At 38.3% G+C, this 18,618-nt stretch overlaps 1 long non-coding RNA gene across 1 annotated transcript in view; it reads left to right on the forward strand.

Moving 5' to 3' along the window:
- LOC125167496 (uncharacterized) overlaps window positions 1-18,618 on the forward strand; it is a 421,392-nt gene that overhangs the window by 347,249 nt on the left and 55,525 nt on the right. The window contains exons 5-6 of the long non-coding RNA XR_007152801.1: window positions 13,904-14,125; window positions 15,089-15,255. This is a non-coding gene — a long non-coding RNA (uncharacterized LOC125167496). The remainder of the gene's footprint in view (window positions 1-13,903; window positions 14,126-15,088; window positions 15,256-18,618) is intronic.

Consider the following 18,618-nt stretch of genomic DNA (forward strand, 5'->3'; position numbering starts at 1 on the left):
TGTGGTTGGATTTGAGTGCTGAACAAGGTTTTCACCGTATATGTATATACTTTGTCCCCAATTTACCTTGGCTGCATCTTCCCTATTCTGTCTTCATTGCACAAGTCCATTATGCTCCATCCCATTCCCTGGTTACCCAGGTGATTTCCACCTTTTTAAAAATAATCTTCCTGCCTCCAAACTCTTCCCCTTCTGTTTCACAGGAAAAATACTTTTTTATTCTGGAGAATTTTCTCAGAAGTCACTTGATGTGAGAAGCATTTCCACCCCCTTCTGCTCACTTTCTCATCCCAGGTAGATTTTGCCATTTCCAGACCTCTCCCCTACCCCATACAATGAGTGCCGCTGCTTGGTACTATATGTCACTTCTCCAGCACCATCACCACCCCATTTGTGACAACTAGTATCTACAACACTATTTAGCATACAGTATAAAGTTCAGTAATAAAAACAATTGTCAGCATTGAGTGTTTTACAATGTACCAGACACTATTCAATGCATTACCTAATTAATTTCCACAACAAACCCATAGGTAAGTCATTTTTCTCACATGAGAAAACAGAGAGAGCCTTAGAATGGCTGAGCAGTTTTGCCAATGTTAACTGCAGGGTCACGATTCGGGTCCAGGCTCGCTAACTTTCCAGCCAGAGCTCTGAAGCAGTAAGCATAATGCCTCCCCAAATGATTGCGAAATTGAACTAGATATTGCTCTAGAGTGTGTCAAGGCAATAACAGTATCTTCCAATATTAAGAGAAGGGGAATGCCCTTTCACAATGAAGGCTGAAGCTTTCTCTTCCATCATGTCACAAATATACCCAAGTATAGCAAATATAACATTTTCTGGAGATTTATAGGCAGCATCAGAATTGACCATGAGTCTATCCATTTAAATCTTTATACAATGGCAGCACACATCTCAGCAGTTTCTAGTGAAATGCTTACCAATTTTGATTATGGGGAGATGCATTTGGTTACTTGAAATAGTCCTGAGAAATTTATACATAACATCGGGAGTAGGGTTATCAAGTTCTGATCAGTAACTTGAGCGAGATAATCCCAGTAAAGGGAGCAAAGCCACATTTAAGCCTGAAAATAGATTGGGTTGCTTCTCCTCCCTGCCTCCTGGAAATACATCTTCCAATGGAACGGTGCAGACACACCATGTCAGGATGCACTGCCACAAAATCTGTTATTTGGCTAAAAAGAGAGATGCAGTTAAGCCTCACTTGAAAACCAAGCATATGAAACTGAGCTTAAATTTATTCAAGAAAGATAAATGAAGATAATGAAGGCAAATTGTCAAATTACAATAAATTGTCCAAATATAAATATCCCATCAAGCTCTAACTGCACTTCCAAGGCCAAGAGGAACAAAGGCCCTGGAGAAACAATGAACGCTACAGAACTTTCTTGAAGTCAGGGAGTGGCAGCAGTCTTTGTTTCATTACAGCCATTGAAAATTATATTTCTGCAAAAAAATAAAATGGAAAAAAGATCCAAGTCAAAAGTTTAATCGTATAGCTGTAGTAGAAAAAAATGCCTAATTGAAGAGTGTATCCTCAAATAGAATGTGCTTGCCCCCACTTCAGCCTAAAAGTAGTTCCGTAAGGGCATTTTTTAATCCCCTAACCTAGGCTAAATCTATTGCCTGTATGTTCTATCTGTACTTCCCTGCAGCAGCACTTAAATGTATTCATATTGATGTTTTTGTGTGATTGTTAATGACTGCTCCACCAGTAGACTATGGGTTTATCAGGAACAGATACCACGTCTCTCTCAATCACCATGAATCTCCAACTTCTCACACAGGCCCAAGTTGACAGGTGCTTAAAAATTACTTGATAAGTGAATGAAGGACTCTTCTCATGCAAACCTTAGATGGTGTATAGAGAATACAGTAGTATGGTTAACTTTTAAAACTAACATAGAAATGGGCACTAAAATTAGGAAAGAAAATAAAATTTCTAAATCTAGAACCTATATTCACCTGGAGCTGTCAGCCTTGAGTCCACTTCCAGTTTCTAATTAGAACTTGTATTCATATCTGTGATGGAGAGGGGAGTAAATTTCTAGTAAGAGCTTTCCAGCCTCACTCAAAAGTGTCACCATGTTGAAAACCTAAAGAATCTCCCAGGGTATTTACAACACAATTTGAATTATTTGAATATAGAATTCTCCTAATTAAAAAAAAATTCCTGAATCAAAAGTTGTATTTTTATAAACCTAGGTAGGTATGTAAATGAGTTCAATTGTATGTGTTGTTTGATAGGCTAAGCATGCTAAATGCAAATGTTGCAGCTAATAACACTAGGGTAGACTATGAATTTATGGAATCATATACTTTGCAATTATTGATTTATGTAAACATTACGATTTCCCTACCAGTGTAACAGATTTTAGCTTGAAAGGACCATAAACTGAGAGGCTCACTACAGTTTAAAGTTGGCAGCTGGCAAAGAGATGAATTCCAAGCCAGAAGAGAGAGTAGGCAGGAGATTCCTGCTGTTTCCTAAGGAGAGTGTCCCTGGGTGATACATCTGCTGTTGAAACATCAAAACACATTTCATTGTAGAATCTTCCACACATACTTAATCCAAATTTCTTAGATTTTAAGTTTATTTGGCAAAATGAAAAGACATACATACTTCATATTATTAAGAAAAAGAGTGCGAAACTCTTTTAGTAAATATTGACTTATGTGGTAGACAATGTCGATGTTTTAATCTCTAAAAATATGAATATGTTACCTTACATGGCAAAAGGGACTTTTCTCTTTTTTAAAGTTTATTTATTTATTTTAGGGAGAGAGAAGGAAAGAGAGAATTTCAAGCAGGCTCCATGTAGTCAGTACAAAGTCCAATGTAGGGCTCAGTCCCACAAACTGTGAGATCATGACCTGAGCCTTGTTTAACTCACTGAACCACCGAGGCACCCCAAAGGAGACCTTTCATATGTAAGTTAAGGCTCTTAACTGGGAAAATTGTCCCAAATGATCTCGGTGACTCTAAGGTAGTCAAAAAGGTCCTTATAAGAGGGAGGCAGGGAATCAGAGAAGTAGAAGTGACAATGGAAACAAAAGTGAGAGAAATGCCATTGTTGGAAAGGAGCCACCAGCCAGTGAATGCAGAAACGGAGCAAGGCTACAGAAGCAGAGAAAGACAAAGAAGGGATGTTCCCCTAGAGGCTCCAGAAGTAACACAACCCTGCCAATACCTATTTTAGCCCTGTAAGACCCATTTTCAGACTTCTGACCTACAGAATAAGATCACTGATGTTGTGGGGCGCCTGGGTGGCGCAGTCGGTTAAGCATCCGACTTTAGCCAGGTCACGATCTCGTGGTCCGGGAGTTCGAGCCCCGCGTCAGGCTCTGGGCTGATGGCTCAGAGCCTGGAGCCTGTTTCCGATTCTGTGTCTCCCTCTCTCTCTGCCCCTCCCCCGTTCATGCTCTGTCTCTCTCTGTCCCAAAAATAAATAAACGTTGAAAAAAAAATTTAAAGAAAAAAAAAAAAGATCACTGATGTTGTTTTAAACCACTGAGTATTTGGTAACTTGTTACAGCAACTATAGAAAATGAATACAATTTATATTTGTGTTGTTGATCTCTCTAGCAATAATCTCTAGCAATAATTATCTCTAGCAATAATCCCTTTCCATAGGCCCATTTTGGTTTTCTATTTTTAATCTTACTTTAGTTAAGTCAGTTTATCCAGGTGATTGATCCGGAAAGGCAAGACATAGTGGTCAATAGTAAAACCACAAGTAGAGTATTTGGTGAGCACTTGTTATATTTATGTATTACACTACATAGCCAATGCTATGCTATGCTATATTTACCATAATATTCCACTATTTTCGTTGCTATGAGGGCTAAGTTCTCTACCTCTCCAAAGCTTACAGTGTTGTTGGTAGAACTGCTAAACTCACACATAAAGTTATTTTATTAAAGAACAACTCAGGGGCTCCTGGGTGGCTCAGTTGGTTGAGCGTCCAACTTCAGCTCAGGTCATGATCTCACGGTCCGTGGGTTCAATCCCCACGTCGGGGTCTGTGCTGACAGCTCAGAGCCTAGAGCCTGCTTCAGATTCTGTGTCTCCCTCTCTCTCTGCTCCTCCCCTGCTCATGCTCTCTCTCTCAAAAATAAATGAAGATCTTAAAAAAATTAAAAAAAAAGAACAGCTCAAAGACCCCAATGCTTTTGTGAAATATGATTAACACAGTACCAAATACAAAGAGCTATAAAATATTCACCCTTAAAAAGTAAGCAACTATTTTCCTGGTTCGTAAAACTATTTTTGCTTAATTAATTTTTTTTAAATTTCAGTATAGTTAACATACAATGTTATCTTAGTTTCAGGTGTACAGCATAGCGATTCGACAAGTTTATACATTATGCTGTGCTCACCACAAGTGTAGTTACCATCTGTCCCCATCCACCATTATTATAATACTTTTTACTATACAACTTATGCTGTGCCTTTTATTCTCATGACTTACTCATTCCATAAATGGAAGCCTGGATTCCCCACTCTCCTTCACCCGTTTTTCCCACTCCCCTATCCCCTCCCTTCTGGGAACCATCAGTTTGTTCTCTGTATTTATGGGTTTGGTTCTGCTTTTGATTATCTTGAAACCATTTCTATCACATAAGTCTCCTAAATAGGCTTGTATTTATCTTTACATATTTCCATTCAACATTAAAAAACAAAACTTTTAATAGAAACTCTCCATTCTAGAAAGTATGTAAATTCCTTCACTCAATCAATCACAAGGTGATATAATTTCTTTAAAATAATGCTTTAATTCTACAGGAATTCTTTAAGCATTTTCATCTCACTTTTTAAAAATATAATGAATACAAAATGAAATCATTGTGTCAGAAGACAATTATTTTTATTACAAGTACTCAAATCAAAAATGAAGTAAAATATTAGAATATGTATTAGTCACGGTTCTCCAGAGAAACAAAATCAATGGATGTGTACATATTTAGAATTTTATTGTAAGGAGTTGATTCATGTGATTATTGAAGCTGCCAAGTCCAAACTCTGCAGTCTGGGCTGTCGTGGTAGAAACCCAGGAAAGCTGATGATATGATCCAGTTTGAAGGCCAACAGGCTGGAGACTGACTTACCTTCCTCCTTTTTGTATGATCCCTTTACATTACATTAGATTTAGTAGATAATTCAAGATAATCTTCTCATGTTTTGTAACCACATATGAAAAGTATCTTTTGGGTGGATGGGGGGTGGGGGAGAGGGAGAAAGTGGGTGATGGGCATTGAGGAGGGCACTTGTTGGAATGAGCACTGGGTGTTGTATGGAACCAATTTGACAATAAGTTATATATATATATTGAAAAAAATATATATGTGTATACACACACACACACACATATATATATATATATATATATATATATATATACATACGAAAAGTCTCTTATGCCAGATAGAGTTACCCATTCATCTCCCAGTGGTGTAGATGACGTCTAAAGGCAGTCTCCTGGAGTACTACCTCTTACTCAGGAAGGTCAGTCTTTTTATTCTATTCAGAATTTCAACTGATTGAATGAGGCTCACCCACATTATGGGAAAAATCTGCTTTACTCACGGTTCACCAATTTAAATGTTAATCTCATCCAAAAATACCCTCCCAGTTGACACATAAAATTAACCATCACAAGCCCACCCTTTATCGATTTGATACCCATACAGATCTTTTAACCATACTTAATCTCCTAATAAAGAAAATAACTGCCTAAAATGGTACAACTGTTCCATATACAACTGAAAACACACTAACCTTTTCCCATTAAAGGATGCAAAGGTTTGAATTGATGTTTACTCTTCTCCTTGATATCTCACAGCTTAAACACCATGATGTAAAGTTAACAATCCTTAAATTCTTTGTTATAAAGAAAATACATCTTATGTTACATGATAAAGGGACTAGAAAGGGAATAAAACAATGATATATACACATACAAACACAAAGACAAACATTCATAACAAAATGACAGTTACAGTCCTCATTTCTGTAACTAGTCATATGGTCCGAGCTGGTGTTCATAACTATCTTCCGCTACCCATTCCATATTACCTTTGCCTGAAACAAGAATCTCAAATGGTCATGTGTTATGTTTTTTGTTTTTGTTTTTGTTTTACCTGTTGGAGTGGGCCAAATCTTTATTCCTGAAGGGTCTCATTAGTTCTCCTTACTGAACTGGATTGTTGTAGTTTTCTATTGGCTTTCCATCACAGAGCATGGTAATCCTATGAAATGCCATAAGGGATCTCTATATTCTAGACATGTTATTCCTTACCTCCATTGTGGAGTTCCAGTCCAATTTCCCATTAGTAGTCAGTATCAATCAGCCCAGTTGGTCAACACCATATCTCCCTTCTTTGCCTGTTGATCTGGAGTCATGAGGAATCCAGAATAGTTAGATAACAATCTTAACTTCCAGTTCAATGGAATCATTATTGTGTCTTCTAGGGGAAACGGTTCTCCCTTTGGAACTAAGACCTCAAAACCAACAAAGTGTAAGGTTGCAGATATAGGAAGCAAAAATTCTGCTAGTGGATCACGAGAGGTAATAGTGAGTAATGCCACTCTGATTTCCATGCCTTGGGTCCTAGACCCATGAATCCTGGCTGTTAGAGAAATAACACGATATATTTGATACTGATTCAGGGCATATATAGCCTTCTGGAGTACCTTACCTCTGTCCTGCAAGGCTACTGGCATGAACTGTAGCTGGAACTGTAACTAAGTCTTCAAAAGGCGATTCCACCACTCTATCAAACCAGCTGCTTCAGCATTGTGAGGAAACATGGAAAGACAAGTGAATTCCATAAGTATAGGCCCTTTCATGTTCTTATTTTGCTATGACATGAATTTCTTGATCAGAAGCAATGCTGTGTGTAATACTGTGATGGTAGGTAAGACATTTAGCAAATCCACAGATGGCAGAAATAGTGTGTGCTGGGAAGACAGAGCTACATCCAAAGTGTTCCAGTAAGAACAAAATTCTGCCTCTTCCATGATGGAAGTAGTCCAATATAATCAATCTGTCACAGGTAGCTGGCTGATTACCCAGGGGAATAGTACCATATTAGGGACTTTGTGTTGGTCTGGTGTTGCTGGAAGATTGGGCACTCAGTAGTAGCAATAGCCAGGTCAGCCCAGTGAGTGGAAGTCTATGTTGCTGAGCCATGTCTGACTCCATCTGTGCCACCATGGCCACCTTGTTTATGTGCCTACTGGGTGATGATAGGGGTGACTGGGGAAAGGGCCTGACTGCTCTCCACATGATAAGTCATTCCATCCACTTTATTATTTAGATGTTTACTCTTTGTTCAGCATTCACAGGTGTATTCAGTTTTTTTCTCCAATTCAGAGAAGTTTATCCACATACCTCTTACCCAGGCATCCTTGTCACCAATTTTACAATATGTTTCTTTTAAGTGCCTGACCATCCAGTTGAACCATTAGTCACAGCCTATGAATTAGTACATAATTGTGTATCTGGACATTTCTCCTTCCAAACAAAGTGAACAACCAGGGCACTGCTTGAAGTTCTTCCTCCCACTGGGAAGATTTCCCTTCACCACTGTCCTTCAGGGATGTCCCAGAAAGTGGCTGTAGTGTTGCAACTGTTTACTTCCAAATGTTGCCTGCATTTCATTCTATAAACCAGGCTTGAGTCTTCTCTTCCTCTGTCAACTGTCATACAGAACTCTCTATGAAGCTATAGGTGCATACTGGGGGAAAGAAGGTGGTGTGGCAGGAGTGGGCATAGCCATTTAAGCTCCATCATGTAAATGACTTGTTATTTATCTAGGATCTGCTCAGGCCCAATGTTTATCTGCCACTTCCATTTGATGATGGAGTGCCGCTGTGCATGCTCAACTTGGTGGCCTGGTGCATCAAATAAGTCATGATGAACAGCATAACGTGGTGGCTATGGTGAAACATTTTGTTTCTCAAAAGAAGAGTAGTTTCCTACAGAGACTCTCAGAGGTTTGCTTCAAAATCCTAAGAGCCTGCACTTACAGAAATTCACCTCACCCTGTCTGCCACTGCCACTTCAAGCACCATTGGATCTGCTGGACCATAAGACACAAGTGGAAGAGCAGCTTGCGCAACAGCCTAGACCTGTTGCAGAGCCTTCTCTTGCTCTCGGCTGTACTCAACACAAGTAGTTTTTCATATCACTCACCCATAAATGGTCAGAGTAGCACATCCTTAGGAGGGATATATTGCCTCCAAAATCCAAACAGACCCACTAGGCATTGTGCCTCTTCTTTGGTTGTGGGAGGAGCCAGATGCAACAATTTATCCTTCACCTTAGAGGAGATATCTCAACATAGCCCATACCACTGGACCTCTAGAAATTCAGTTAGAGGGCTCTTGCTGTTTGTTGTTGTTGTTGTTCAGCTTTATTGAGGTATAATTGGCAAATAAAATTGTAAGATATCTAAAGGGCACATCATGGTAGAATCCCTTATATGTGGAATCTAGAAGGTCCCTGAATTCTTGTTGGATTTATTCCTCACCCTCTGATACACAAATGCCTGACAAGTCTAGAGTAGTTGCTACTTCTTGCTCACTAGGTCTAATCAGCATAACGTCATCAATATAATGGACCGCAGAAGGGAGAGGTGATCAGGATGCCTGTAGACTAAATTGTGACAGAGGGCTGGAGAGGTTTTATGCTTGAGGTAGGACAGTGAAGGAGTATTGTTGGACTTGCCAGCTGAAAGAAAACAGATTCTGGCAGCCTTTACTAACAGGTACTGGGGAAGGGGAGGGAACAATGGCCAGATCAACAGCTGCATACTAGCTAGGTATCAAAGGATATGTTGATTTACTCAAACAGTGACATCACATTTTGAACAGCAGCTGCAATCACTCTTGTCGCGTTTACGTTTCCCAGTCAGTGGCCATAGCTCCCACTGTAAGGTATGGCCTACAAAGAAGAGTGATCACAGAGCTCTTTAAGGATATGGGGTGCTTGGTTGGCTCAGTCGGTTGAGCTTTGGACTTCAGCTTAGGTCATGATCTCTGGGTTCATGAGTTTGAGCCCTGCATGGGGCTCACTGCTGTCAGCACAGAGCCTGCTTCAGATCCTCTGTTCCCCACTCTGTCTGCCCTTCCTTCACTTGTGCTTTCTCTCTCACTCTCTCTCAAAAATAAATAAACATTAAAAAAAAAAAGGATACTGGTACTCCCCTTACAAATTTATTTCTCCCAGCTGTGGTAGAAGGTGTGTCTTTTATTCTTCCCAGGGCAGATATGTTGGTCTTAAATGACAAATCCTCTCTAAGGTTTCTCCCTAAGTCTTTTGAATTCTTTCCTCCACAGCAAACCCAGGCAGGTCAGCATTTTCGGCTTAGTTACTCTGAGGCACCTATGTTTCATCCAACCATCCAAATTCTTAGAGCCCCTGGCTGCAACATTAAATACAGAATCTCTGCTTAGTGGATCCATAGCAATAAGTTGAAGGGGGAGCAGTCTGTGATATGTTTATAAAAGTCTAGTGTTTTGTGATCATAGAATATTTGTTTTGAATAAGGAGGCAGAAGATGGGGATGAATGGATTCAGATATAAAGAATAATAATTCTTGATACAAGACTTGTGAAACACCTAAGGCAACTATGCTAAAAAAAAAATATCACCCACCAAGTCTCAAAAAATCTTTAAGGTGACTTTGACCAAGTTTCCAGTCTTTAATCAGGATTTGTGAAGTTGAATTAATACATCCATTTCATTTAAATAGATTTCTATTAAGTCTTCCCTCACACCACTTGGTTCTTCCCCTTCCAATCTTTGTTTTATCTCTCCTTTCTTTTTTCTTACCTTCTTTTTCTTTTCTTTTTGTTTTTTGAAATAGATATTTCTTAAGGCATTAAACACTTCTGTCTTTCTGATAGCTCATAGTTTTAAATAATACTTGTGAATGCATTTTCATGAAGTGCTTTTGGGGGGAGTGGTGGTTAAAAATCATTTGACTCAAAGCTCTTTCTCATTGTGTGCACTTCAATCCTCAGAATATAAATCCATTTTGTAATTACTCTAATATTCTCATCTTGGAAACTTTGCCTGACACACCATTCCATATGTTTATGATTCTCTGAATGAAAAAGTGTTCCCTGACAACCATTCAGATTTTTCCCTTTAATTTCCATTTATGCCTTATTGTCTTATAATGTTCAACTGAAAATATATGTTGCAATATTGTGTGACATTATCAGTATTACTTAAGATTTTATATACCCATATATCAGCCAAACATCAGATAAATCTCGCTATTCTCCTTTCCATACATCTTCCTTCCTGGAAGAGTACAGGTAATAGATTCAATTTCTCCTTCATGACAAGTTGACTTTAAGCATTTCTTACAAACTGAAGACAAGAATCAATTTGCATTTTGGTTTGAATTATTTTTAAAATGTGAACTGGAAATGGAATTTGGTTTAACGTGTGTGCAATTAAAGTGATAGTGCTAAGTGCAATGCTTTTTAGACAAAACTTACATCAGGGTTGATTTTAAGAGTAGTGTAAAGCCAAGACACAAGACTAATTTGAAGGTCTTGCTAATAAATAACGTTGTTCGAAAAAAAAGGGGGTATTCTGATGATTTGTAATCCTGCAATAATGGCTTCTAAATAGTTAAGATTAGTTTGAGAGATGAGCGCCTTTCCACCCTCTATGCCATATGCCAGCAGGGGACAAAAATCAATCTTGCGAGGGCTCTGATTACTTCTGCTCCAAGTTTCTTGTCAGCAGATTCAAAATGTGCAGAGCAATGAATCTTCCACAAGGTAGAGGTGCTGCCCATCAGCTGGAAATCTTTTTTCCCAACTTCTGGTAGAATATCTGCTTGTGATAAATTAGAAGGAGAGGGGAAAATAAAAGACTATTTGGTGCAACAATTTTAATCCTGTGTTATCAGTACAGAGAAAAAGTGACACCAGTTCCTGTGGCTTTGGAATGAAAAATGTACCCTTGGAGGGAAGAAGCTTGAAAGTTAAGGAACAAATAAAATAATGGTCTTTGTCCATCTTAAAATACCATGCTGCTTAGCAAATGATCAAGGGAGAACCACATTAAGGGTTGGTACCTAAATTAATAAATACTAGTATCTGAAGCAAGATGTCTATATTTGGATCCACATTAGAATCTACAAGGAAAAAGAAATTGAAGTTCCATCAGGAATATGAGTAATAAAAGGAACAAGGACAACATGGTTAACAAAATAATGGTTCCCCAAAACGTCCACACCCTCATCCCCCTAACTGGGAATTTGTTACCTTACATGGCAAAAAGGACTTCAGAGATGCGATTAAGTTCCACATGTTGAACTGGGGAGAGTATCTTGGATTACTCAGGTGGGTCCAAAGTAATCACAAGCGTTCTTAAAGTAAAAAGGGAGACAGAAAAGATCAGAGTGATGCAATGGAAGGACTTGACTTGCCTTTGCAAACTTTAAGGATAGAGGAAAGGGGCCACGAGCCAAGGAATGCAGGTGACCTCCAGAAGGTGAAAAGGGCAAGGAAATGGAGAGCCTACAGAAAAGAATATAGCCTGCAGACACCTTGGTTTTAGCCCAGTAAGACCCACATGAGACTTCTGACCTAAGATAATAAATATGTATTGTCTAAAGCCCTTATATTTATAATAATTTGTTAGAGTAGCAATAGAAAACTAATAGAGACAAGCTACAAAAAGATAAAACAAGAAATAAATTTTTAAATTCTATATTACAAATTTTTTATGTACTCTTATCATTGCCCACAGAAAGATAGTTTGGTATAAACTTTCTATTTGTTTCTGGTTGTCTTTTAATAGTTCTCAAAAACTTTAAACTATAAATGATCTTTGACCTAGAAATTGTGCTTCTGGGAATTTAATAAAATAACTAAAGGTGTATGGAATGATTATTTACAAGTGTGTGTATAATATCCTAAAATTGAGAATAGATGAAATCTTCAATAATGGCCTACAATTGAGAATAGACTCTCAAACCACATTGGTGGTTATTTGAATAGATTGTGGCATGATCTCAAGCAACATACTATGCAGTCATTAAAAATTAGTTTAAAAATAACTTGTCAAAATTAGAAGAACATTCTTAATATGTTGAGTTGAAACCAGGTACAAAATATTAGTATGGTGGCTCATCCATAATATATGGATGAGCTTTATGCCAAGTTTTAATATATGTCAACAAATACATACAGAAGTAGTGAGTGTAGATGTATAGAAGGTATTTTCATCCTACTCAGACTAAGAAAAACATACAGGGGCGCCTGGGTGGCGCAGTTGGTTAAGCGTCCGACTTCAGCCAGGTCACCATCTCGCGGTCCGTGAGTTTGAGCCCCGCGTCAGGCTCTGGGCTGATGGCTCAGAGCCTGGAGCCTGTTTCCGATTCTGTGTCTCCCTCTCTCTCAGCCCCTCCCCCGTTCATGCTCTGTCTCTCTCTGTCCCAAAAATAAATAAACGTTGAAAAAAAAAATTTAAAAAAAAAATAAATAAATAAATAAAAATAATAAAAAAAAAAAGAAAAACATACAAAGAATATATCTTTAGATGTAAAACTTTTCTGCTTAAAGTATGCATGTGTGTATGTGTGTGTTTAAAATTTTACATGTTTATCACTTCTAACTGGTAGTAGAAATACAAAATGTACAATTATCCATACAATTGGGACCATGAGAGTCAAAACTCTCTTCTACACAACATTGTAAAGTCCAATTCATTCTGAAAAAGGAAAGAGCTCTGTCTATACTAAAAACCAGAACAACCCAAGTTTTAGTGAATCGTGTGATTTTTTTGTCTGGGCTCAGAGCTCTTGAACCCAGCATTAGTCATCAAACAGTACCCTAAAAGGCCTGCAGATAGATGGGAGTATAAAATAGTACAATCTTTCCAGAAAACAATCTGACAAAATATATCAAAAGCCTTGAAAAATTATACCCTTTGAGCCAGTAATGTCACTTCTAAGAATCTAAAGAAGTAATAGGCAACGGATATTACAAATAAGAATATTCAATGAAGTCTTATTTCTGTAGAGAGGAAACTAGGAAACAATCTTAATGCCCAATAAGAGGGGAACCGGGCAGTAATTTAAAATAATGTTTTCAAAGAATATTTAATTACATGGGAAAATGTGTTCAATATGTTCCTAAATGAATAAAAGCAGGCCGCAAAACTGAATATACAATATGATTCCAATTTAGAAAATACAAAGGAAAAATATACCAAATGTTAAGAGCAGTTATCTCTGGGTAGTAGAACCGAGTTTTAGATTTTTTTAACTCTGTATATTTGTGGGTATATTTTGGGGTTTCTATTTGTTCTACCATGTGCATATACTACTTTTCAAATTAAGAAGACAGCGTTTGCCACTCAGACTACCCATACTGTGTGGAAGCAGCTCAGAATCAATAAGACATCTACCAGAATTCAGTTGAAATCAGGGCATTCCCTCTTGTGTTAGCCCATCTGCATTGCCAGTTCCTGAAATTTGGTTCTCTTTAACAACCATGACTTGAGAATATCTCACAAAATCTGCAGAAATAGTCTTTTTAGGAAATAGAACCATAGTCTTGTCCCAGGAAGTGCACCCTTTCCTTCCAGACTAAATCTGCCCCTTGGCTATGGCAAGGTCATCCAGCATAGCACTAACAGTGTAACTGTCAGCTACGGTGACTACACCTTGCAGTAATACACAGAGGACAGTTTGCCCTGTGCCTTGTACTTGCTCCCAGGAACAGTTCTGGAAGGTTCCACCAAGTAAGACAGATACCTTTTGTGTTGTTTCTGGTCATAATCGGTCCCTGACTGGAGAAATTGGAGAAGTATTTAAAATATAATTTAACATATATTTTCCCTAGGTCCTGGCCTTCTCCTGTGGTCCATATGTGCCACCATCTATGTTACCAGCAGTGGGGATTAGAATGCAAAGTGGTATATGAAGTGCCAGCTCTTTGAAAGGAATGTGAGATTAAGAACCTGGAGAAAATATTTTCTCCTCGTGTTGGGCATCTAAAAGGAAGAGGCTCCCTCATTCACATGTGCTCCTCCTCGCACAAACGCTTGCACACAGTGAGTACTCAGTAAGTATTTTTGATTAATTGAATGATAAATGATACTTCTAAGGAATTCTTTTTGAGATCGTAATAGCCACTTTTGGTGTGTGTGTATCTGCGTGTAGAGCTATGATGTCCCTTTTATTTAACGGTCATGCAAGATGGGAAAAAGTGATAATGTCTTCCTTTTTCGAAGGTTTACTGGGCTGCAGATAAAAGGGAAGAAGTAATTCCACCTCATTCTAAGGAAACTATAGAGTCTTTTAGTTCAAGAGATCAAAGCTGCATTAACTCTTCCAGTTACTGCCATTTGCCATTTACTATCATTTAGCGCTCTGGAAAAGGTAATCTACTAAATAGTACCCAAGTGGCCTGACAATTTATTAAGTGAGCAATTTATTCTTTTCTCGCTACTAAGATCAAACCATTCACCATTCAGATTCTTCACATTCCTCAGGGATAACAAGGTGGAAAAGCATCTTTGTCTTACAGATGGGGAAACTAAGGTTTAGTCCTGAATCAAATCAGCAGAAGTGGGGGGAGAAGGATTTTCCCCTGCTTACCCTAATTCGCTAGTCCCCATTATCCCTTCATAAATTTAGGATTGAGTGATTTAAGTTTTTCAGGCCCCAAGAAAAGGCTCGAGCTTTCTCTTTGACCAAATCTATATCAAAGAGCGCTGCATTTGGGCTTCAGTGATATCAGTCTGTAGCTTCTGAGGAAGAGGGCACTGGTAGAGATGGATAAGAACATGGACTAATTTAGTGAATAAAGTGGTAGACAAGAAAGAGTACATTATTGTCTGGTGATGGAAAGGAGGAGTTGAAAATATTTGAAACTTTTCATTCTTTGCCAGCAGTTATCAAAAGGAAAATTCAGGCTGAAATCATGCTGATGCTAAAACCAATCATTTAAAACTTATCCATGCCTCCCATTGTTCACATTAGAAGAGAGTATTTCCTACCTCGCCTCTCTCCCACCCCTCTGCAGCCTGCGGCCAGGTGGCCTCAAGCCAGCAGGCCCCTCACTGCAAACTGAAGAAGCTGGTATTGTCCTCAGAGCCATGGTGGTAACAAAGCTCCTGGCCTGCTTTATCATCCTGTCAAGGGCTCACAGAGATCCCCTGCTTCCTGAAAACGAGCAGCAAGGACCACAATGTAAGTGCATGCTTCATAACATACAATGTCTCATTTAATTATCATGGAAAACCTCACAAGGTAGGTATTATCATCATTATCATATACATGAAAAAACTAAGGCACAAAGAACTAAATAATGTGCCCCAGTCCACACCGTAAATGGCGGAGTTTGGTTTTATACCCACATCTATAAAATCCAAATGACATCATTTTCTATGAGATGGTGTCTCTGTGTTTTTCTACATGTAGACTCTTCTGGTGAAAAGTTGAGGTAACGTCCCAGTATGTAAATTCCATTTGCCATACTCTTCACAAAAAGTAAGAAAGTTTATTGTTGCAATTCAATGGGCTGTTGTTGCCCAGATGCAGGCCAGAATCTTCCAAAACTAACCAAATGTTTGTATTTATTAATGTATTTCCAAAATGTGACTTAGGCCACAACATAATGCCACAAAAGGGATGTTCGCTGAATGCCAAAATTATAAAATACATTATTATTTTACCGCTATAAGATCAGAGAACTATGTCCCCAGCCCCAGGATTCCTAGCACACAATCAATACGCAACGAATACCATGTTGAGTATCTAATATTTTAAATTTTTTTTCAACGTTTTTTATTTATTTTTGGGACAGAGAGAGACAGAGCATGAACGGGGGAGGGGCAGAGAGAGAGGGAGACACAGAATCAGAAACAGGCTCCAGGCTCTGAGCCATCAGCCCAGAGCCCGATGCGGGGCTCGAACCCACGGACCACGAGATCGTGACCTGGCTGAAATCAGACGCTTAACCGACTGCGCCACCCAGGCGCCCCAAGTATCTAATATTTTAAAGAAAATACACAAAAAGCATTATGAAGATGTTTACCATCTACAATTAGGCTCTGTAAATAATTTGGCTGCTAGTATTTATCAAAACACTTTAACTTGACCCTAAAATTGTCACTAACCTGTTAAAATTCCTAACTAGAATCAAGCCTGTCTCAGTGACTTGTAACCTGATTCACTTCCCATCACCAGCAGAATGAAGCATATTAATTGTAGACCCAGGATAATTATATCTGTTAGCTGGGCCATGCCCAGGGTTCCATGAACTATCCTGGTACATGTATAAGGTATACTTTCAGAGGGATATACATGAAACCATTAATAGTAGTTATCCTGGGATGTTTTCACTGCCAGTCACAATTACTGGTTTCCTTCATTTCTGCATTGTATTTGTCCTCTTTATTTCTACATTTTAACAAAAACCTATGTGACTTCTGCAATAAAAATTTAGATATGTAAACTTCCAGGAAAATATCCTTTCGAATATACATTAACACTTCTAATTAATAATGGTTAAAACTCAATTGTGCATTTTCTATGTGACAGGCGTGTTCTACGTATTTTATATGCAATAACATACTTAATCTTTCTAATCACTCAGTGAGGTGGAAAGTATTATCCCCATTTTACAAATGAGAAAACTGATCCACCGAATGGCTGAATAACTTGTGCAAGATCAAACACACTAAGCAAGTTGAGAAGCCAGGGTTGAAAAGGACAGTCTCACTCCATAGTGAGCCTTCTTAGCCATTGCACCTTTTCTCCACGTGATGAACAGATTTACAATAACACAGCAATGAGTAAGGTACTCAGAGTACAATTTAAACAAAGGAAAATGATTACCAAAACATCCATGAACAAACACACACATACACACACACCCCCAACCCAAAACAATGAAATGGTAAAGGCATCAAATTTTAGTGGTGACTGTTTTTCTGTGGTATAGTCAGAAAAAGTTTCTTCATATTTCTGGTTTTCTATATTTTCCAATATTTAGTTAACAATAGTATATCTTTTGTATTTTTTTTAATTCTTGAAAAAACAACAGATCAATAATTAAGAACTATAATATGGGAGGGCCCCAAATTACACTCTCAAGAAAATATACAAATTTTGGAGGCAAAACTTATGAAGAGCTTCAAATTTAAATTGTAGAAGTCCAGCATGCCTCCTAGAAAGTGAGCAGAAAGACTGTGGCTTCCACCACTTAAGAGTATTAACTTCTTACAGTTGGGATAATGTCTCTTCCTCACTTTTATTGGTGTGTGTCTTTTTTTTAAAAAAAAATTCTTCTTTTAACATTTATTCATTTTTGAGAGACAGAGAGAGACAGCATGAACAGGGAAGGGGCAGAGAGAGGGAGACACAGAATCTGAATCAGGCTCCAGGCTCTGAGCTATCAGCACAGAGCCCGACACGAGGCTCAAACTCACAAACTGTGAGATCATGACCCGAGCCAAAGTCAGACACTCAACCGATTGAGCCATCTAGGCGCCCCTTGTTGGTATGTGTCTTAATGGCTACCATGAAGTTATGAATCAGATGGCCATCCATTGCTAAACCTGAATTGATTTGTGCTTTGTCATATGTTTTTCCTGGGTGACTTGACTTAAGAAGTAGGTAAGAAAGGGGGATAAGTAACCTGGCAAACAAACAGGTAAACATTACTACAGAAAATCATGTATGCATTTTTGCTGGATTCCTTTCAAATTATTGGCTACAAATCTCAACTTGGCGCTCAGAAATACAAGATGCTAGTTGTTTGCCTATTAAATTCAATTTTTTCCTCTTCAAAATATCTATTTCATCCTTTAACTCTCCTCAAATCCTCCACTAATGTTCCTCTATTCCTTCACTCTTAGATGATGCTTTTGCTCCATGTTTTATGGACAAAATAGATGTAATCAGAATCACTGCGTATTTCCACTACTAATTCCAATAACCTACCTGCATCTGTAATCACATAGTCTGTCTTCCCTTCTGCACAAATGTAAGCAATGTCTCCACTCTTCTCTGAGACCAACTGTTCTACCTGTGCTATGCAGCCAAGCTCCTTTCCTTTCACTTCGTATCCGTTACTCTTCTCTACTGCATCATTCAGTTTCCTTCTCTAACTGATCACTCCCACAGACATAAAAATACTCCTTAATATTAACTTTCTTTTTACAAAAAATAAAGATCTTTCTTGAGCCTGTTTATTTCTCCAGACTTTGCTCCATTTCTCTGCTCCCTATTGCAATAAATTTATATTTTTTAACTGTCTGTATTCCCCAAGTCCAATTTTTAACCTCCCAATATCTCTTGAAGATACTAAATCTTTCCTGTTGCTCCATTGAAGGAATCTTGTCTTCAGTGATCAGGAGTAAACTATGTTAAATGTTGCCTTATCTAGAATTTAGTGATTCCACACATGACTAATTTTCCTCCACCTTCACTGATCACTCCTTCCCAATATGCTTTGCCAGCTTCCCTTGTTCTGCCATATCTGTCATGATAGAGTATCAAAGTTCTATCTTTGGCTCTCTCTTCTCTAACTACAATCTCTCAGATGAT

Source organism: Prionailurus viverrinus, chromosome B3 (genome assembly GCF_022837055.1).
Source record: "Prionailurus viverrinus isolate Anna chromosome B3, UM_Priviv_1.0, whole genome shotgun sequence".
Classification (NCBI taxonomy): domain Eukaryota; kingdom Metazoa; phylum Chordata; class Mammalia; order Carnivora; family Felidae; genus Prionailurus; species Prionailurus viverrinus.